The sequence below is a fragment of the Symphodus melops genome (genome assembly GCF_947650265.1).
Source record: "Symphodus melops genome assembly, chromosome: 18".
Classification (NCBI taxonomy): domain Eukaryota; kingdom Metazoa; phylum Chordata; class Actinopteri; order Labriformes; family Labridae; genus Symphodus; species Symphodus melops.
The window spans coordinates 3,537,574-3,560,813 of record NC_136708.1 but is presented as its reverse complement, the minus strand read 5'-3'; the positions used below and the strand labels follow the sequence as shown (position 1 = coordinate 3,560,813).

At 41.6% G+C, this 23,240-nt stretch overlaps 1 protein-coding gene across 3 annotated transcripts in view; it reads left to right on the top strand.

The window, feature by feature from the left end:
* The first annotated feature begins 9,018 nt into the window (after nt 1-9,018).
* Nucleotides 9,019-23,240, top strand: part of LOC306839700 (retinoic acid receptor beta-like) — a 163,630-nt gene continuing 149,408 nt past the window's right edge. Inside the window, exon 1 of one of the 3 annotated variants that reach the window (XM_079368538.1) lies at nt 9,019-9,104. The gene's annotated coding sequence lies outside the window, so the exon portion shown is untranslated. Of the gene's footprint in view, nt 9,105-17,911; nt 18,115-20,835; nt 21,107-23,240 lie in introns of those variants that run through there. The other 2 variants (XM_079368537.1, XM_079368536.1) reach the window with 2 other exon arrangements.

Here is a 23,240-nt window from a genome sequence, read left to right as displayed (position 1 = left end):
ATTTCCAGCACGAGAAGTTCTTGAATGCGGATTGCATCAATGTGCTGCGTTCTCCCCAGACGCCGGCTTCAAAGAGCATTCCCCTCATTTTTAGTGGTTTTTCTGAAGTGCCATCAAGTAATGTAAGAAACAAACAGCTGACCCGGTGAACCCGGCCTCGCTGTGATCTCCTCCACCTATAAATAAAGAATCTGTGTGCAGCCCAGTGCCCGCTCCCTCTGGCTACTGGGGCATTTTGTTCTGGGAGCTGTCAAGTTGAGTTACAATCAACATCAACGAAGAGTCCTCCAGACCAGTTAGCTACCACAAACACGCAACGCATACACACACACACAGGCAGACATCTCATAAACATTTGTTTTACAGGTCACTATGCATGTGAACTGATCTTAACCAGTCAAACGTGTATTTTTTCTTCAGTTACACTCAGTTAAGACTTCTTCAAGAACATTTCTTAAAGGACATTTTGCATTATTCCGATGAACTGAGGTGTAGTTCAGGGAGGTGAAAAGCAAGCCCGAGTGATGTCACCCATCTGTTTATGCAGGGGGCGCTGGAGTCCCATCAGTGGCCGTCTCCTTGATGGAAATGCAGTCTCACCTTAACTTTCAGTAAACCTAACGACAGGCTGAGAGCTGCAGCTGAGGCGGGTTTTAATCCTCCTGACGAAGCGTTACATGGCGCCCGCCTCAGCTCCGCTCCTTATTGTGATTAACTTTTATCCTTCTTAAACACAAAACAGATGAGTTATCAGAAAAGGCACCCTCTTTACTGTGTGTGCCGATCAAGACATGAGCCAATCAGACCTGTTTCATTTTTTGAGCCAGGCAGGAAGCAGGTTAGTATCTGGAGTAAAAACGGGCTTTTTTTGAACGGGTGGGCCATTTTGACATTTGACAAACTGAAGGATTTTGCACTTCCACGTCGGTGTTATTTTCAAGGCTTGAGTCAAGAAAATGCACAGTAAATCCAGAAGTGGCAAAAGCAGTCACACTAATTAAAACAAAAGTTAAGAATAAGAAACGTGTGTAAAAGATACTCTAGTAAATGTAGCGGGACTGATTTAACCCTTGAAGTAAAACATCTGTGTAGGTTTTCAGGTCGTGGTAAATTCAAAGCTTGGAGTTTTCTTTTGTTTCATCTGTCTCATCAAAGCGTAACTAAAACTTCACTTAGGATACTCACCTAAATAAAATAAATGTGAAACTTAACATGAAGAACAGGAACTGTGCGCCGCTGTGGACATCAGCTGGATGGAGATGACTCGCTGCTCTGAATCACTTCGACGTTGTCAGTCACAGACATCACTACACGCCTACACGGCTTTTACACTTTGTTACATCTGTCAAACATGACGTGCAGTTGGGCGCCTGAATTTGTAGTACTTTGAGATTTTCTTTTAATGTAAGGTGCGCTACAAATTAAGTGTATCATTATTATTATTAATTTAGATGATACAATATTTCTCCTCAAATCGAAGCTAAATAGGGTTTCTGTTTTGTAATAATGAGGAGGTTTAAATGTTTAAAGATGCAGCAAGAAGCTTTTTCCATAATAATAAAACGTAGACCTACACAAAAGGGGTTCTACTCATCACTTCTGGGCCGCCATACGTGTGTGCGTTGGTGACTGTGTCTGCAGAGAGCATGGCTGATGTTTCTTGGCGGGGAGTTGGTGTGTTTTCTCGAGCCAATGACAGCGTGCAGGTTCATGGCAGAGTGGATACAATTTGATTGGTTGCTTTTTAAAGTGGTGAATATGACAGAGGCAGAAGAGAGGAAAGAAGAGAAAATATAAATCATAGTGAGGCAAAACGCCAGGCAGATAAAGCTCGTGTTTAAACAAGCACTCTACATCCTATAGTAGGCTGCTCAGCTGGAGGAGAGTTTCTACTGACTCTTCCTTAGATAGATAGATAGATAGATAGATAGATAGATAGATAGATAGATAGATAGATAGATAGATAGATAGATAGATAGATAGATAGATAGATAGATAGATAGATAGATAGATAGATAGATAGATAGATAGATAGATAGATAGATAGATAGATAGATAAGTACTTCAAGTATAGATATCTGAAAACTCATTACAGTTTTTTAATTCTCATACCAACCTCTTGGACTAAATCATATCGTGGCCCAATGTTTGCCTTTTAACTGCATGACCGTGCACAGAGGAATGCATGACAGGACACAAACACAACCACAAGTGTATTCTGGTATCACCTTATTTTAAACTGTTTTACATTTAAATTACAGTTTTCTATGGTTGCTTTGGGATGTCCTGAAGGTTGACGAGCCGGGATGCGACTGACCTTTAGAAGCTAGCTTTAGGTGGCTTTGTTTGCCCTTTGTCAGGGAGCCGAGTCGCCCACAGATTACAGAGACATCACTCGAAGGACAGAGAAATAAAATCTTTGAAATGTTTTAATGTGAGAGCAGTGCTGATTCAGCCATCCCTTCCAAGTTTGATGTATGATGCCTCATTTATTTAACTGGATATGTATGACGGCCGATGGACCTGATGATCATGTATCTGCTTTCTTATAGATGACTGTATATATTTTTGTACATAATAAATTGTATTTTTCTACATCTACCACGGTATTTCTATAGGATCTCCCTACTCATGTGACCTATCATGTGACCCTCAGGGAGGGGTTAAAAATGGGGGTGTCAAATGTATGTTTTTGAGTCTGAAGAAGAGCTGTGCTCAAAGCGTACCTCACGGGATGTGCTCACAATAAAATGCAGGAAAAGGGAGCAAGTGTGCGGTCTCCTTTTTACTCTTCAGAGCAGTGCTTATGGAGATCTGTGAGGAACAGCTGAAGGCTGACGGAGGCTGTTCGAGGAGTAAGAGTTGGCCCTGAAGTGCAGACAGAGCAAAATCCCTTCCTTCAAATCTGTTGATTGGTGGTTTGTGTAATTGGGGCGTGTTTAATTAATATCTCAGCTGTGGTGGTGGTGGGGCCCAATGTGATATCTAAATATGGAACCCAGAAATACTGGAGATGCCTCTGACCGTTTTTCACTACTGCATAGGGCAGGCTGTTAACAGGCTACCGGTTTTTATCATTTACTGGGTTAATTTTCTGCTTTTCTTTTCTTTTTGTATTTGAGTGTATTTGACGTGAAACCTTGGACTCTAAAAATCAGCAACAGAAGCAGTGAGCTGCACTGACGAGAGACTCTGATACTGATAAGTGAAAAGATGAAGGACAGAAGTGATTGTATTAATGACTACTTTGGACTTGTTTGGAAGTGTTTTCGACATCTCCTCGCTTCAAGAAAAACAAACATTTTCTTCATGTTACACCATTTCTAAAGACGGTATCATTTTGGAGGGCAGTGGTTTTATCTTTGACACAATAATAATAATCATTCCCTTCTTGGTTGACTGGCAAACTGGGTGCATTTTAAAAGATAACAATTCAAAATGCACGCCTTTGTTGTCATTGTTGCCAAACAAGGAAGCATCTTCCTGAGAGGCGTAGAGCAGGCTTTGATAAAACAACAACAAAAAAACAGGATGGACTTTTCAGATGAGAAACAGAAATGGTATGTCTGCCTTGCCCAGTTCATCGAACATGCAGCCTAATGAGAAATCTTCAACCTCGAGCTGACTGTAAGGAAGGAACCTCTGTGTCATTTTTGATTCTGACCTTTACGTTGGCGTTTAGGTAAAGAGAAAACGACTCCAACTGATCAGCTCAAAATTAAGCTCTAAAATAAAATCCTTTTCACCTTCTTAATGATTTACACCCGTCAGGTTCATCTCCTCAGGTTCATCTCAGGCTTCTTTTCACTGCCTTCACTGAGCTCAAAATGCTGCAAGACTGATGTCGGCTCAAAAAAATACCAAGTTCACACACAACCCCAATCCTGGCCTGGTTGAACTGGCTTCCTGTGAACTATCAGATCCTTTTTCAGATATTTGTGCTAACTTTAAATTCTCTACATGACCAGGTCTCTGGATCTAGTATCACTCACTAACTCCTTATAGGTCTGGGTGCCCCCCTCGGCTCAGCTGACCATATCAGGGTTTACTACCCAGAGCCGGTTCATTTTGAAGACAAAGGGGACTCCAAAACTCTGGACTGATCCAGCTGCTGGAATCTGGTTTGCTAACTCGTTCACGACTTTAAAATCTCTCCTTAAATCCTTATATTAAAATTCATTGTTTGTTCCATTTTAGTGTGTGTGTGTGTGTGTGTGTACTTTTTGTTATGTATTTTTGGCAAACTGTAAAGCACATTGTAACTTTGTACAGAAAGTTGTCATATAAATAAATGAGCTGGTTTATAAAGTATAGGATTAAAAAAAACCCAGAAAGAGTTCAAGGAAAATTGAAAAGGAAATGATGAAAAATGGAATAATGAGAGAGTTCATGTTTGTCTTTATCACAGTTTAGTGTTGCTTTAAAGACTTATCTGACACACACACACACACACACACACACGCATGCACGCACACACGCACACACACACACACACACGTTGATGTCTTATGTAAGTGTTCAGGTCGTGCTCATGTGTAGTGGGGATATTGGGAAAGTTGGCTCCTCTCCAAGCTGTATCCTTGACCTCTGATAAGTTCAGAGCATGATTCTTGAACACTCCCAGAAACAAAAGAAGGCGCGTTTGATTACAGCTGTTGACACACGCAGTGAGAGCTGTCAGGTTCGCTTCAGGCCGCAGACTCAGTAAAGAAGAAGAAGAAGAGAGGAGGGTCTGTGCTGATAATCTCAACAGCTGGTTAGACGGTTTAATCTCACTGTCACCATGAAGCCTCCCCCTGCTGCCAGATCGACACATTTCTCCCACAGCACTGACACACGAGCCTCTGACTGTGCCCCGTGTTTCCTCACACTAAGAGACAAACAACAATTCATCACACATTTAATCGCACTTCATGGCTTCATCCAGTTGGTGCACAAAGTTTGAGTAATGTGCTGATTATGTAACACCAATACTGCAGTCTGCTGCTGCCATCATGTGGTTAATGTAGGAACTGCATGTCTGTGTCAAACTGGCAGACTGGATGTTTTTTTGTTGTTGTTTTTTTTTACTGCAGTTTCATTTTTTGTCGAGGAATTTTTTCTTTTTGGAAAACTTAATTAAATCTCAATATTAAACACTCAATGTATAACTTTATCACCACGAGATCACATTTGGCTACCAGATCAAATAGTGTGAATATGTTTTACGTCATTAATTACCTTAATAATAAGAAAATGTATTATACAAGCAAAAAACATGCAGAGTATGTGATGCATATTTCAATGTACCTTTGTAATCAAACCCTTACATTTAAAATGATGATGAAATAAAATGTAAATCTTATTGTTATAGTTTTGTAAAAATCTGATCACAAATATCAAAACACGTGTCGGCTGCATCTTGGTGCAGCGAAGACGGTCCTGGTTCGTATCCTCATCATCAGCCTCACACATGACAGGGTTCACTCCGGGTACTGCGTCCCCCCGTCCCCCCGCCCCCCCCCCCCCCCCCCCCCCCGCCCCCCCCCCCTCCGCCCCCCTCCACCCTGCCATGGTGAGTGAGAGACTGCTTCTCAATGACAGCTTGGATCGGCTCCAGCCCACCGCAGAGTGCTTTAGATAATGGATGCCTGGAAGAACACAACTACAACACACACAATATTCCCACACACAGCACAAGCAGGTGTTAGGTCTGAGGCGAGATATAAAAAAGAGAAAGAGAGGGCTCTTTAAACTGTTTTCCGAAACGTTGCAAAGAATGAAAGATTTACAAACAGACAGAGAACAACAACCTGCACGTAGTAAAGCAGAGCTAACCTAAAATCTGTGCAGAGAGCGCCACCCTGAGGGCAAACCCTCCTACTTAAATTTGATGCTTTCAATTTCAATTGTCTTCTTTCATCATGAGCCCGGGTCTGCTGAAGATTTCTGTCTGTTAAAAGGAAGTTTTTTCTTTTCAGATTAAGCTGGGCTCTTGTAATATAGCCATCAGTAAGGTCCTTTACCTGCTTTTTGTAAACATAATGATGAGCATGGTCTTGTTAATGTTAACAGACAAACAGTAAGGTCCTTTACCTGCTTTTTGTAAAGTGTCTTGAGATAACACCCGTTATGAATTGACGCTATGCAAATAAAAATTGATTGATTGATTCTTAATTCTAAATGTGCATTTTATTTTTGAAAACTGTCCTGTGCTGCAGATGCAATCGGATATTTACATTTCATTTTGACAGAAAACAATAAAACAGGCTGATCGATGCACAACATGAACAATGCAGTGAGTTCATCTTTCTTGAATTTCCCTCGGGATCAATAAAGTATCTATCTATCTATCTTCAGCCACTTTGATAAAAGTCTATTTACTCTGAATTGATATTTACTCCATTCTGTTTTTTCCAAATTGTTTTAGTCAGTTCATGATTCAAAGCACAAGTCATGTGCAAATCTGGACTTATTAACATGACAGTTCCCCTGCTGTCATTGACAACATACACAGCCTGCATGTTCATGATTTCACTATTTGCCAATACATCCAGATGTGATTATTACCTAAACTTCTGGTATTTTTAAACGTGGGGCCATTTTCTTCTCTCATCACAACAGGTCTGAATAACAAACTTTTAGAGAGAGCGTTTTGTTGAATATCTAACCATCTAAAAACAGCTGCATCACTGTTCCTTCAAGGCCAGACGAGTCAGCAGCAGAACACAGGAGTTGCATGTCTACATATTCATCGATTGTTTTAGGGGTCTGTTTAGTGGCAGCAGCTCTTTTGTCCTGCATCGTAAAGTGTCGCTTTTGTGAAATGAAGTCTGGTGGTGCAACAGAGTCTGACAGAAGGAAGGATTTGTTTTCACATAAAACATCTCAGCAGAAATCCTTTGTAACATCATCAGATAATAAAATAACAGCTTCGGACTTCAAATTAAAGTGCCAGAAAATACAAAGCATACAAAACATCTATTATAGCTGTCATTGTGCAAGAGGCACAGTCACACCCTGAACTGTTCACCAGTCAATCTTAGGGCTGAGGTGTACAGACACACTCACATTCACACCTGCAGACGATTCACAGTCACCAACTAACCAGCATGTCTGTGGACTGTGGGAAGAGGTCGGAGTACCTGGAGAGAACCCACACGTGCACGGGGACAACATGCTAACTGCACACAGAGAGGCTCCTGACAGACGGGGATTCAAACCAGGAACCTTCTCGCTGTGAGGCAAGTGTGCAAACCCGGTGAGCAGCCGCAGCGTCAAGACATTCTGAAATCATGATGCTTTCGATGTCTTGTGTAAAGCACTTTGAGTTGCCTTGTTGTTGAAATGTGCTATATGAATAACCTTGCCTTGCCTTGAAAGCCTTTCGTGGACGTGGTGCAAATTATAGAGCAGCAGAGTCATCTGGGACTACCAGTGCATGGTTTTAATGTTACTGCATCGATGTCACTGTATGTCCATGTTTAACAAACAAACATAATTATAAATATGTAGTAAAGATCACCATTTTGTTTTCTTTCCTTTCACTTCCTCCCTTTTCCTACTGCACCTCCCGTGTGGACACTTCCTGGTGTCTCCCTTTCTTCGCCTTGATTGGTTGGGTTTTACACTGTCACTGATTAGTTCGATTGAATTCACCTGTTCACCTGGTAAGGTGTTTTTTTGTTACTACTATTTTCAGTTATTATCTCATCTGCTTATATTTATCTTAAGTACTCAATTTAACCTTCCTTCCTTTAGAAAAGTAAATCTAATGTGAAATGTTTATTGTTCTGTTATTATTTCATTTGTCTTTCAGCACTTTTAAACATCTATGTGTCTTCTGTTATCCTTAATCAATTATTGGACTGAATAAACGTGTTCACATTACTCAAGTGGATTTAGGCATTGACTGGATGTCCATGGTGATAGCTTCTCAACCTTTAATAAAAGCCCCTTCTTTACAAAATAAATACAGATGATCTATGTAGAGGTTAAACAAACACATGAGCAATGACTTAAAAAAAGAAAGAGGCAGCGAGGAAATAAAATAAGAAACAGAAAGGAAGGTAACTTACAGTAAGTATAACATGTGGTGATCTTACGATTTATGCAAAACGACACAAGCAACAAAAACAAAGTTAAAGGGATACTTCACCCATTTACATGAAGCTTTGTATCATTAGAAACATGGTAGTAGTGTTGAATGGTCGTGAGTCCAGCCCTCATTTTGCCCTGAGACGAGAAAAATGAGTTTTTCTTTACTTGAAAGTTTTCTTCATGTGATGCAAAAAGCGTCCTCTCGCAAATGGGTGAAGTATCCCTTTAAATAATCCTTTTGTTTAGATGAAGCTTCTTTTTCAGTCATCTCAGCACCGCAATAATCAGTTAACTCAGAGTCAAGCCCACTGTTCCCTCACTAGGGGGCAGACTTGTGTCTCACATCTCAGTCACTGTGTTCCTCTGAACATATGATATCCTTGATGATAAGACAGTCGTTTCCAGGCGGCGGTATTGTGTTGTGTCATTATCCGCCCGCTGTCTTTGTTTCCTGTGCTGCCCTCAGTTTGACCCCTGCTGTTTCTTGAACACTCTGAGATAGATGGTCCTCTGAAGCCTGTGAGCTCACACACAGGCCTGCTGACGGAGATAAGAAATCTTACACCGACACCGACCAGCCATCCATCCAGCGAAAGAACAATCTGTACAGAATCATTTAACTAGAGCTTCAGCGCTCTGCACGAGAGCATCCTGAAGATGACCAAGATGGAAGTGTGTGTTTCTGTATTTGAAGATGAGACTGCATGATGAAGCCTGAGTGAACCTCTTCTATCAGTGTTTTCATATTTACTGATAAATTCTTCTGTGGTGCGTTCATGGTCTCGCTCTTTGGGCTGCAGGCTCAAGCCTTCTGTCCTGATTGCTCCCCCCCCCCCCAAGAGACTCTAGAGGATCAAATTACATCAGCCAGAGCCTGATGAAACCGTGGCACAGAGTCATGAATCAAACTTTCCTGTGATTTCCCTCCATCAGGTCAGATGTGATTAAACCTGCGTGATGGAGAAAGAAGCGGCGCTGCAGAGAGATAACGGCAGGCGACTGAACGACAAATTGAACGGGTTGAGGTGAGTCATGAAATCTCAGCTCTTCTTCTAAAAACGATCAAAAATAAACATGTAACATGTATTAAAAAAAAAAAGGTTTCATCACACAGACCACCTAAAATACAAAGGCAACACAAACAGACGCAAAGATGCTCATAATAGGAAGTCACAACGTTCACACAGACTGGGCTCAAACAGGACAACAACCAACCAATCAGCTCCGGCCCTCAGCAGGTACTGATACACATGCACAGCTTCTAATACCTACAGTGAATGTTTGAATCAGGTCAACACATGGATGTTGTTTTGAAAGCTCTGATAACAAAATAAATAAAATAAAAAATGCTGTCAAATCATGAAAAATGTTAAAACACAGTGAAGGACTTTTTGAGATGAGGCATGAAGTGAACTTAATGGAACGCTGTGGCGATGCATTCACCACAGTAAGCTGAATATGAATCTTCAAACTTCCAGCTCTAAATGAGTCATCACTCTGGCCTCTTAGGTATATGCTTCTAGTTAGCATGCTAATAAGCAACTAGCAAATGTGGAATATTGCGACCTTAATTTAAAGTATTTAGTTTATTGGTGCAACAGCTGTAGACTGTGCAAACTCTGCTGGGACTAATATCTTGAGACCATTTATTGTTTCTTTACAGATTTATTTAGGGGCTTTTTATGCCTTTATTGATGTAGGACAGGGGTTCGAGTCTGAATCTGGAGGTGGAAAAGTTCAAGCAGGAAAACAGGTCAGACCTGAACCTGAGCTGCCCGCTTCAAGGACAACATCCTTTTTATATGGGGCATACACAAGACCTGCGAGACCACCGGTGCCCCTTTCTTGACCGGTTTTAGGTCGTTTTTTTTTTTTTTTTTTTAAATCATGTTTTCTGTATCCTTATAGTTACAGATTTTCTACCAGATAGTGTAAAGCTGACATTCAAGACTGCTGCAGAAAAAAGATTTTCTTTTATGCTATCTATAGCATAAATACAATATCAGTGACAGGAAATACTGTGACGTATAAGTCTTCCCTCAGGATCACTGTTCCCGTCACCTGCATGTGTCAGTGTGAGCAGGACGCTCAGTGTATCACAGTCTGTGTCTCTGCTCTACTGTAAAGATGTCCACTAAGCCCGGATGAGCCTCACTTTATCCTCTCTCATCAGCTCAATAAATATTTCTTTTTCTTCCGACTGAGGCCCGACAGCTCCTCTTCCTCCATCAATCGATGGCAGTAAGAGCCCCCCCGGGCATTGGGTCAGAGTGTGCATCGATCGTTGTGGAGTGATTGTGAGTTGAACATGTTTAGAACACACACAAACAAACTCTGTACTGTCTCAATGATGAAGACGTATTCAGACCTGACGCTTCTTTCAGGGTGAGGACTAAAGAGTCCAGTGCTGCTTTCTAGCACGTCATTAAAGACTACAGGTGGATAGGAGAAACTGTCGATACTTACATTTTTAGTAAGGAATGTGGTCGATCTTCTAGAAATTTTATTGGGATTATATTTTTAGTAATAAAGGTGCAAGTCCACTTGATCTCTGAAGTTGGGAATTCCGAGTTGCCAGTCTGGTACGTCGTCGGGGAAACCCTCGGAAGTCGGAACTGTGATTCAGAAACTCGGAGGAACTTCAGGAATCAGAGCTCTAAATCCAAGATGGCTGCTCCGTGCATCGACAGTAAAGTAGAAGCTGAACACATCATAGTGTTATTAGCAAAAAAGTCGTGTTTGAGTGCAGTTCAGTCGATCACATTGATGGTTTCGGTGAAGTTGTTGAAATATCGTCACGCACGCAAACTCTCGAGTAGTTTGCCTGGCATCAACTTACACAACCACAGTACTCCTGGAGGCGGCCATGTTGCTTCTTCCTGCTTGTTTCCAACTCTGACAACCGACTTCGGAGGAAAATGAAATGCACGGTAAGCTTTTCAAACCTATAACGAAGAAAAAGATAAAAACAAACGGAAACTTCCAGGACCGTCCTGGAGTGAACGAAAACCATCCTGGAATCAGTCTCGAATGGTTTGCAGAATTCAAGAAACACAGAATGAAGTTCAACTTCAGCTTTATTATCATCACAAAAGAAACACGACACGGCAGGTATAACAACATTAGAAACACAGACATGCAGAAATTTCCCAGGTCAAGTGTAAAATGAGAACTTTCAACAACACTGAGCCAGATGCTTAAACCGTTCAGACACTTCTGAAGAAATTCTCACAAAAAGAGAAAAGCCAACCGAAAGTGCTGAGATACATTGATGTTGTCCAGAAAGCTTCACTTCAATCTCAAAAGACGTTTTATTTAATTTACATTCAAGTGACCCTTTCCATTCTGACTTTGCATGACTCACGTTCACAGGTGAATCAATCCAAAGTACTGTACATCAGGGGGATTAAGAAACCTCTTTGACAACGCAGTGCAACTCAAATTCTTTCATTTTTCACCCTGCGGGACTTTCTATTTTGGCAAACAAATGAAGAAAATGGACACAGGATAATTACATTTGTTTTAAAGCTTAACCTTGCTTCTTCTGCGTTTTAAATGGAACCAAATAAGAGCATTCGAACCAAAAGGAAATAGAAAAAGGTGAACTTATTCAAGTTAATCAACAACAGGGGCTCAAATATGTAGCTGCTCACAAAATGTACAGAATTATGTTACCAAACAGGACGTACAATTTCTAAACAGAATTAGGAAACTTTCTGTTTTTATTGTGAAAACCTCTGAAAGTTCCTTCAGTAAATACACACAGCTACTTTGCTCACACAGGGAGGAGTATTTTCCAATGTGAAAACTTGGTTTAACCCTCGTCTGTAAGTCCACAGTCAGAGTTATAGCTGCGGTGCTGATGAAAGTTAAATAACTGTTTCTGTCTATTCTGTATAGTTCTGTTTTTTTGTCCCTTCCTTGTTTTGGTTGAAGATATTTTCCCACTTTTTTTGGATGAAGAATAAGATGCTTTCTTTGAATGGTAGACAGAGCTGTTAGATGGCTCCCTTCAAGGCCACCAGCCTGCGTTGACAAAAACTGTGACTTGAGCAAAAAGAGACATGGGAGTAACTGGTCTACGGATGCCTCTTTTGTTTTTATTTGTGTTTAAACGTGGTTTTAATTTAAACTTCCCCTTTGAACACATTGACTGTGTATAAATTTGGACAGCAATCCCCATTTTCTTTCGGAGGCCAAAATGACCCCACGACTGACACTGTCATATTGCGCTGGTGATGTTATTTAAAACAAAGACCTGTGCAGGAGGAAGCTGTCAGGTGGATCTGTGGGAATGACACCGCTCCCCTTTCTGCTAATTACTAGTTTGACTTAAGGACAGAACTTTGTAGATCCGTCAGGTGAGTACAGCCCACTGTAGAGCAGATGATGTTTCAGTTTGAGGCAGACACAGTTAAGAAACTCTGAATGACTGCATAGTTAGTTTTCTCTCATAATTTCACTTTGTTTGAGAACGATGAAAGGAGCCACATTTGTCAACCATGATGACTGATGATGATGATGACTCATGATTTTTTACATCAAATAACTAAAAAAAATTGAAACCACAAAAACAACAGAATTTACATTCAGACATAAAATCAGAGAGATAAAAACTAGGATGACTGAATCCAGGGTGACAAAATTGATTTGACACGTACTGTAACTTGAAATCAATGTGTTTTATCTGTTAGAATGGAAGAAGGCAGGGTTTATGCCTCATACTGAAGCCTGTGAGTTCTACATATCTGGGCTTCACTTCCAGCTATAAATCCGCCGATCTTGATATATAGATTCTGCATTGGCGCAGCCGTTAAAGCCTGTGTCAATGCTGCTGGAAATGCTTCAAAACTATATGAAGGAAAAAGCGTCTCCTGCAGGTGTAAAAATCCTGTCTGCGTGTTTGTCTGCAAAGTAACTAAATTGACAGCAATAATCCAAAACTCAGAGAGAAGAGACTTTATATATATATATATATATATATATATATAAAAGAGCCCTACTGTTAATATGTGCTGTGTGATGAACACCAGGAGGGACGGATTAAACTCAGAGTAACAGACGAGCTGACACTGACAGCTGACTGTAGAATGTATAGAGAGGCAGGTCTGAGCTGGGAGTCTCCTCCATGCATGCACATCAATCAAAAGCAGCGCTGTAGTGGATGAACTTTGTGTAATTATGTCGCTGATTGGAGCTGAGGAACGTTGATCCTCTCTTTGGAAACCAACATCTGAGTGGTCTTCTCCACTTTGAGCTCGAGTCAATAGACGGACAATGTTTCCCATCAAACGCTCCACATTACCAGCCACCTGCTCCTCTGTGAGCTCAGAGAAAGAACTACATGAAGACGTTTGATACAGTACGAGAGATCACTGATCAGCTGCTGATAAGCTAAAAGTTGCTACGTTTTTTGGCCAACTACTGCAGGTACGAAACTCCTCCTGGACTGTAGTTTCTGAATTCACATCTAGTGGGAGTCATGGACAGGAATCTTCACATTTTGACATTAATAATATAATATTATTACCACCATTATCATCATGTTTGACCTGGGATCAAGTGGGCAGCATTTACACAAAACAAGATTGGGTGGTATTGTTTTCCTGTTATGTTAATCCTTGGCATCACATTTCTTTTAGGACTTAGCATCGTGATTAGAGAGGTAGACTAAACAAGGATATTATGGTCTGTGGGGGATCATATATTCGGAGGAGTATGTGTGCACAATCAAAGTTTGCAGACATAGTGGTCTTAAGTCCAGGCGAGCATAGCTCAGATTGGCCCTTAGCCCTGTACTCTATTCCTGTACCAGTCACATTTTTTGCAGTGTGTTTGGTCTGTGTACCCTCACCTATGGTCATGAGCTTTGGGTCATGACCGAAAGAACGAGATCTCGGATACAAGCGGCCGAAATGGGCTTCCTCCGTAGGGTGTCTGGGCGCACCCTTAGAGATAGGGTGAGGAGCTCGGTCACCAGGGAGGAGCTCGGAGTAGAGCCGTTACTCCTCCACATCGAGAGGAGTCAGTTGAGGTGGTTCGGGCATCTGGTCCGGATGCCCCCTGGACGCCTCCCTAGGGATGTGTTCCGGGCATGTCCCTCCGGGAGGAGGCCTCGGGGTCGACACAGGACACGCTGGAGAGACTATGTCTCTCGGCTGGCTTGGGAACGCCTCGGGGTCCCACCGGAAGAGCTGGAGGAGGTGTCTGGGGTGAGGGAAGTCTGGGTGTCTCTGCTTAGACTGCTGCCCCCGCGACCCGGCCCCGGATAAGCGGCAGAAAATGGATGGATGGATGGATGTTTGGTCTGGCCTTTCTAACTGCATGGTCTAAAGATGCTGAATGTTTGAAGGTCTGCTGCACATGAACCAGCCAGTGTTTCTTTTTTCTGACATTGACGAGAGTATTTTAGTCGCAGCTTGCAGACATGTTCAGCCCCCGCTCTGGACCTGAGCACCGGAGAGCCCTGGTCTGATTTAACCCCTGTTCTTTCTTTTTCTTTGTTTAGAGCTTGACTGGTTCTGTTGACTAAATAAGTGAGAAATACATCAGTCCCTCGAGAGATCTTAAGCCATAGAGGGCAGTGACATCCTTATTTCTTGGGACAGTTCTCTTCAAGATAAACCAGAAGCACAAACACTGGAGCTCTTACAAAGTTATTTTTCCCTTTCCTTTCTCACAACACAAAGTCGTCTTCATCTAAGACATGCGGTCAGGAGTGGATTTCCCTTAAAACACACAGCTTCGATCTCTTGAGGTGGGTCAGATCATCTGCATTTCCCTCTCCTGCGTGTGCCTGCTGTGGGTCCCGGCCGCTGAGCGCTAACAGAGCGAGTGGGTGTGGGAGACTAATTGAGTGTCGAGGCTGTGTGAATAAAGCCACTCTGGTAATCGTCTAGCTCAGCAGCAAATGGGAGCGATAAGGAGCGCCGAGTTGATACGGTGTCAAAAAGAGGAGTTTCCCGGCCGTCTGCTGCCATCACTCTCTCCTTTCTGTGGCCGTCTGCAGAGGGAAGGGAGCTGATTATATCTCCAGGAAGAGGAATGCACACTCAGCCCTTGGTGCTGATAACAACATCATCTTTTGCCACTGAATGGGCTGCAGGGGAGGGGGGGGGGCACATTAACAGCCCAGTGGCAAACACCATTATATCTGTGTTTCTCTGTACAGCTGGAGTAACACCCTGAGAACAGAACAGAAACCAGAATATCTCTATACATGTTTACAGATTTACTAAAGTTGATAAAAAACAGAAGAAATGCAGCTCAAAAGGTTTCAGGCCATTGTAGCAATAACTATATAAAAAAATATGTGGAGCATTCATTGTTCGTCACTCAATCTTGTAACCTATTAACGATCATCTCACAGTGATCTTTGCCTCTGGGAGTGATGGCCAAATTCTCAATAATTCCAGTATAACCAGCGAAAAACCCCCCAAAAAAACAACAACAAAAAAACGAGGCAGCCGTGTTAGAACCCGAAATGTGACAGCAAACCAAAATGTAATAACTGGTCGATAATGCAACATAATGCTGAGCCCACAACGTAATAAGTTTTGGCCCAAATGTAACCGTTTATTGTGTGTTTATCAAAGCAGCAGATAATCTGAGTCTCAATGGGCCTTCTACGGTGTGAGTTGCTAATGCTGGGTTGAAAGAAAAGACAATTCTTATGCCTTTTGTTAATATTGTTTTGAATAAAAATCCATTGTCATTTATATTTCCTTCCAGCCTCAGTAAGAGGAGTCGATGTTGTTAGGAAACTGAAGCTCTGAGATGTCTCTGGGAGGCTCAGTAACTAGGTCAGTGTATACAAAATCCAGTGACGTTATATTGACGTAACATTGATGCATTCTTTTTTTTCCCCCCTTAAAAAAACATCTATAATGTATCTGAGAGAGTGCAGACAACTTTCAGGTAACTCAAAAATAGACAAAAGACCACACAGTGGAAATGGTTCTCCAGAGACAATAACATGAAAATCAGCAGCTGTTTGAATAAATGATAAAGATCACAAGTCATGACGTTAAACTGTCAACATGGTATGTTTTGCTTTATCAGAACTGATTCCTTCAAAGATCTCATATTCTATAAAATCTATTTCACCATGTTTCTCTAACTCTAATATGTATCCCTAGTGTGTCTAAAATGTGTGTTCAAACAAGCCGTTGTTTGGAGATGTTCCCATCATGACATCACAAAGGGCAGTAGCCCCTCCCCCAGGTGGGTGACACTCCCACAGCTAGCTGTTTGTTCTGCCCTCTGAGTCTGCCTTCTCACCGTAAACAATAGGACATGGTGCCAGAAAGCACCGAGTACACCCGAGCCCTTCCAGAGAGGGGGCGTGGTCTGACACAGCTCATTTACATATTTAAAGCTACAGACACAGAAACAGCCTGTTCTGAGCAGGGCTGAAATAGAGGGTTTTATATACATGATCAAATACAGGATCAGAGTGGATTTACAACAAGACAATTCACACACATGTTTTGGGGAACTCTGAGACTTCTTTAAATTTGTTAAAATGAAGTATAACATGTCACTGTTAAAGCATTTGAAATTAAGAGAAGTTATTTGTATCATATACATTTATCAGACTATGTAATGTAATTCGTTTATGAACTGGATTAAATGAAAACTGTTTTGAACTGATGAACTTGATTTTCTTAATAAAGTTTTTATTTGTGTTCTGCAACTTGTGCAGGTGGTTAATGGAGCTCTTTAACCCGGCAGGTCACACCTACACACTAACACCACATTCACACAGTGAGAGCAGAGGCTGCTAATAAACATATCCATTCATCATTATTAAATAATTCCATTCATACTTATTGAGGAGCTGTTTCTAATTTGTCTTCCACTGTTTCTGTGTCAGCTTTTCCAACCTTTGGTCCTTGCATTGCTGTGCTCCTCTTAACTCCCCCTGTGATTTCATCCGCTCAGGTGGACTTATTATTTTCTTTGTCCTTGGATTTTAAATTCCCTTCACACATCATTGTAAGCTGTTTTTGGTTTTGGTCTGTTAATTACTTGAATTGCACTTTAAGTCTGCTTTTGAATCATGCTACTTTGCGTTAAATCCTTTTCTGGTTCCAAATAGACAAAGTGAATTTTAATTAACTTTTTGAACCTGATTTGTTTCAAAGAATTGTTGCTTCCTAAAATGGCTGCTCTGCTGACGGCATGTGCAGAGGAGAGAGCGACTTCAACTCTGAACAACTAATCAAGGATTATACTTTATGATTAATCGTGTTAGGGTGGACAATTTGTGACAAAGTGATTCAGATAATTGTGTTTAAATTGTATATAAAAACTGACAGAAGGCCCCCTGTTGGCTGTGAATGGAAGAACACACATTGCTGTAGCTGTCAGGTGAAAAACTTCACATCAGTTGATAAAAACAAACTTTGTTTAGTGTGTTATTTTTTCAGCCTTTGTTTGCTTGTTTCCTCTGATGTCTTTAGTTCACTCTGAGATCAACTTCCTGGTTCATGATGCTCTAATGAACACATGCACATGAATGCACCTTCCTCCACCAGGTGGACTGTACCAAGTTGGACTTTGGGAGACAGGAAGATAAGAATGTTCTTTTTCTGTATTGCATATTTAAAACCAGTAGTAGTTGAGTTTTTCCTCAACTACTACAAATATTTGGTGGAGTGACAGGACTTTTTAAAACCTCAATGGAAAGCTTTTATTTTTTTGTAATAGTTTGTTTAGTTTGATTGACTTTACCCACACATTTCTAGTTGAAATGTGGTTCTAACCAGGAAGTATTTAAGACTAGTTTGATCCCTAAGGCCTGTCAAATGAGGCTTTAAAAAGAGAATTGTCGACACGTGTTTGAAAGATGGGAGACTGTGTTAAAAGGAGAATGTGGATTTTATCTTTCTTAAAGGCCCCTTCCTGAAGGCACACAACTTTATTAAAACAAGGAAATATGGGAACCTAAGGTTTAGAAATATAATCAAATGGATTCCACTCCAAATGAAGAAGGAGAAGGCCTCTTCAAATCAGCAGAGAATCCTCTTTAAAGTGAGTTGTCCTGATGTCACTTTGGGATAGATTTAATAATGCCAGGACACTTCAAGCATGAGCTCTTAGACTTTTGTTATTTTGCTTTTCCAAATCTTCCAGAACTGTTTCTTTACACCCTGATAAACTAGATTTGAAATCTATATATGCAACATAAAGTCAGTCAACATGAACAGAAAACGCACTGCATGGCAAATAAATCTCCGCCTTTAACTCTGCTGAAGTGGACGTATCGATTAAATGCCGGTGCCTGAACATGTTGAAACAGCTTTGATTTTTGGCCAGGTGTCAGCACGTGTACTGCATTGATTGTTTGTGGTAAAAATCATTGTTTGTGGCTTCATCTACGAAACATGAGCAGGAGTTTTCTGAGCGGAAACAACATGAGCTTTCTATTAGAAAGACCAAAAGAATGCTGCAATGAAAGTGGTTGGTTCGACACAAGATTTTGAGTTTTTGGCCTGATGTGTAAATTCAAAGTCCTGCAGTTTAACGATTTTAATTGATCAAGTTGCATCAGTACAGATACATCCTGTGGAAGGTGACTCACCTTTTCCTCTTTTGTAGGTTCCATGGTGCACTATTTAAAATACCCCCCCAAAAAACAGAAAACTGTCTTTAATCTTGAAGATATTTTGGTGCTAAAAATATGTCGACTGCATTTTTCTTTTAGACGAAAGCACAAGTGAAATGGAACAAAATGGGCTACAATGAGTCACCTGAATACAAACGCAGGCATTCCTTTTGTGAAAGAAAACTGGCCTTTTAAAGACTGGAAGAATGCTTGCAGAAATAGAGTTGTGTTGGCAGAGGATAACTTCAACCCGGGCACACAAAAAGACTTCAATCCATTACATTGTTTGAAAGAGATGCTTTATGATGAGTGTGAAAATAAAAACCTGTGTACTGATGTACAAGGATGTTGTAGTTTTGTGACTGATCTGTTGTAGGAAATAGTTTAAAGGATCGATGGAACGATAAGATTACATATTTGCATTAGTCTGAGATTTCCTTTCTGTGCTTTTTTTCTGGTCTGTTTAAAGCGGTCTGGCCCTGACACACCAACAAGATCCTCAATCATCTGTGAACACTCGTCGCCCATAGTTTTTGCATTGTGTCCGTCTCTGTCACTACTTGTCGGCCCCTTCTGCCTGTTTTTGCCCGATTTGACATGTTGAATCAGCGTTGGCGGTCAGTGAGAGGAATCTCTGTGATTGGCTGTTTGGAGGTTTCATTTATCTTTAGACACAGGTTCAGGAAAGCCCATGGAGCATGCCGCTGAAGTATCCATGCTTTCACACACAAGTGTGGTTTCTCCTTATTTGTCACCTGCACCTCTTCTTCTCTTCTTCCACCAAAAAAAACCTGACAACACCAGTGCCATTTTCAACTTTTCATCTTCTTGTATCATAACAGCGGATAACCACCATCTGATGGCATCAAGAGTTACTTCCTCTCACGCACGTCTTTGCGATGTGTTCAAGTACAACTTTTTGGCCGAATAAGACAGAAGACGATGTGAGGCGACGGCACAGGCGGCCTTCATCACCCCTAGTTCTTTGACGACTGCTTGGTATGTCTGGGCCTTTAATATGACATTGTCCTGATACAGTCTGTGCTCCTGTTCATCCTAATTCTACAACTCGACCCGGGGACTTGAAACTTTCTCTCCTCTCGCCTTGCTGCACACTTTATCCTGTCATCAGTCCTGGAATTACAAGGCCTCCATCATTTCTGCTTTTTTTGTTTTTCACTTTGTGTTAGTTGCCGTCTATTTTGTAAGTTAGACCTGGACATACCTATCTGCTTCGTACCTTCATGCCAACCTTCCTGCCATTTTGTAAACCTTCTTTTGCAGTATCATTGAATTGATCCACCATCTGCTTTTCTGTTCTTCCCCTGTTACATGGCTTCAGACATTCCCTGTCCCTGTAACGAGTCATTTCATCAAAATGCTTAACCTGAACCCAGCCGGGGTGAAAGAGCATGACAAAGGTTGTGCAGACTTTAATCTGAACATATCTGTGCTGGTTGGATTTGATGATTTATTGCTCAACGAGGGAAAATGAAGATTGTAAGGAGATTCGCCAATTGAGTGAATTAAAATGCAAAACAGAGTTATTTTCCAGTTTTAATTTCTCATTCACCCTTCCATCATGGATGGAGCTGGAGTTTCCTGCCTTTGTGCGTTTTTCCTGCTTTTGTGATTGCCTGCTCTGCGCTTTTTGCTCCAGGATTTACATGTAAATGATGAGTGGAAGGAGATCCCACAGTAGTGACACCAAGCCCCGAAAGATTTGGTTGACATACTCTCAACTTGTAACTAGGAGAAACTGTTTACTGTTGGTTGAAGAGTTGTCAATCTGTGTTTAGGGAAATAAATAATGACCAAATTCCCTAAAAAATAATACATTTTAAGGTCTGCGTTTATATAAGCAAAACATCAACTAGGACAACTCAATTTACATTTTAAATTAGTGTTTTTGTTGGATCACTAGTGTGCACAAAATTGAAACAGGATTTGTTACGGTATCTTTACATTTTCTGCCAAGTCTCCGTTTTCTCTCCAAAAAGATGTTCTGAAATCCCCCACAATTCAAAGGGAATTCAGCTCACACTTCCCGCGCCTGTCAGGATGAATTGAACTGTGAACTGTGTTGTGCGGTTAAGCGCCACCTAAATGCTGGTGTCATGTGGTTAACGGTGTCAGTCTAACGAGCGCTCCCCTCACGCTGGGTTAGACCCCGTATCGCCGTGTTGCGGCAGCGCGCGCGTTAGAATAAAGCGCTCCGTCTGTGAGCAGCGGCTGCGCGCGGTCGGGTCGGTTACCCCGTGCCAAAAGGACTTCACCTCACCTCCCCACGAGGAAATACCGGCGGCTCTTCGCTTCGCTCGGCTGCTCTGAGGCAAAGGTTAACCCGCGGAGGTCGAGGGGCTTCAACTAAGGATACAAGTTTGAGTTAAAGATGTGCGGAGCTGCTGCGGGATGCGGGTAAGTTTCTCCACGCTGCCACGTCCGAATACTGCGGGTCACTCTTTGCATGTTTGATACATGTCTAAAGAGGAAAAGTTGTGAGACATGGGATTAAGCTGCAGCATACCAGAGCTGTCATGTGCAGAGCTCATTCTCTGCGGGTGGAGTGGGTCAGGCAATGACGCGTGGCTGCTTTCATCCACGCGCCTGGCGGGTTTGTTTTGGTGCGTCTGGAGGGAAGAGGCAGAGCACTGGACACACAAACATGCAGAAAAACTTATTTCCCAGAATGCCTACTTTTGTTGTTGTTGTTGATGCTGCTGCTTTTGTCTTTGGAGTATAAATGAGGAGGGTCATTGGACACAGTGAGGAAGATAATTCTAGAAATGGAGAAGGAGGTGATTGTGAAGGTGATGGCTCTTACCTGTTGCATAAGTGACCAGTGTTACACCGTCTAACAGTACAGTGATGCATTTGGGACCTTTGTTACATAAAGCTGCACCCTCCCTTCACATGCATGCATTGAACATTATTCCAACATTTATCTTCAGATGTTTTTGCAAGTGCAGGTTTTCCTGTCAGTTAAAAAAAGAAAAGAAAAAAAAAAGATCTTCAAGAAAGAAGAATCTGCGTTAATGTAAGGATAATTATTATATTGATTCATATCCAGCTGCTCACACTTAACAGAAATTAGAATTGGTTGTTTATAAGAACTATTTGTAACTTTATCCACAAATAGAGATAACAAAGAAAAAGACAATAGTTTGAGTCCTTCTTGTGCCTCTCCCTCCCTCCTCCTCTTGCAGCCAGCGGGGTGTTTGTGAGGCTCAGACTGTACCTGGGAGTCAGAGCGAGGCTCCTCTCCTCCTGCAGGCTCCGGCTCAGCCTCTCCTCCTTTTGAAAAGCTCATTTCCCATGCCTTTCATGCCTGCAGTTTAAACCCTTTGATGTTTTCTTGCAGTGAACCCTGCGCATTGAAACCACTCTCCAGTATGTTAATGTTCTCTGATTGACTTCTGGATCTTTTAATTAACCCACTTGTATGCACACCGCAGCATTGTCCTCTGTGAAATGCCATCAGGGGGAAACGGAGCCATGACAGAATGACACGCTGTCAGCGGGGATTTCAAAGTCGATGGCAGTTTGTGGTTTGATATTGTCTGCAACTTCTTACTGTGAGAATCCTCTCCTCTTAGATAAAAAACTAACGCTTTATACACTAGTGGATGTGGTGATTAAGACTTCAGCTACACCATGCAATATTAATGACTTTGGAGGATATCAAAGGATGAACCTCGGAGATGCAATAGCCTGAAGTGAGCCTACATTAATAATGTGCCTAATTCTAACAGCGATTCCAGTGTTTCTCCAGCGCTTTCATGTTCAGCCTGCTGCCCCAAATCAAAGCTTTTTAATTATTCCATACATTTTCATTTTCTCTGGATGTACATTACATATGTGCGGGGACGTGAGCATTTTTTTAGCCTCTGAAAAATACTGCCTCCTTACATGGATTTCTCCCCAAACGTGCATTCCCTGCATGCATGAGGAAGGTGCATGTTAGCTCTGATTGGTTATGTGATTCCCTGCAACAGTCAGTAGGTGGCAAAATGCTCTCAGGGATAAGAGGAGATCTATCATGGACGGCTGGGTGACATTCAGAAGGGCAGCTCGCTGAAGTCCAAGCTGGAGGTTCAAAGACATCGCTGTTGCTTCTCCGTCTTGTCCCATTTAACTTTCCTGAGGATAAAAAAAAATCTCAGATTCAACCTTTTTACTGTGCAAGAATTTTCCCTCCCTGCTTTGTCAGAGAGGATCGGCTTCAAGTAACTGTGTTTGAGGAAGACGTGTTGAGTCTTAATTCCTGTGTCTCAGTGCACATTAAGGTGATCTCAGATGTTTTTAGGTCAAATTTTTAAATCATCATAACTGCAAAGCTGATCCTTGTCAACTATCAGATCCAACATTGCCAAATTTGATTATCAATAAATGATTTAATTGATTCCACTTACTTGAATGCGTCTAGTTTCTTTACTCACAGGTGACAGAAACATGCAAATCTCAGGGTTGTGGGCAAAACAATACATTTGAAGACACCCTCTTAAGTTTCAGGAAATGCTGATTCATATAAAAAAAGAACATTTTCTAAATG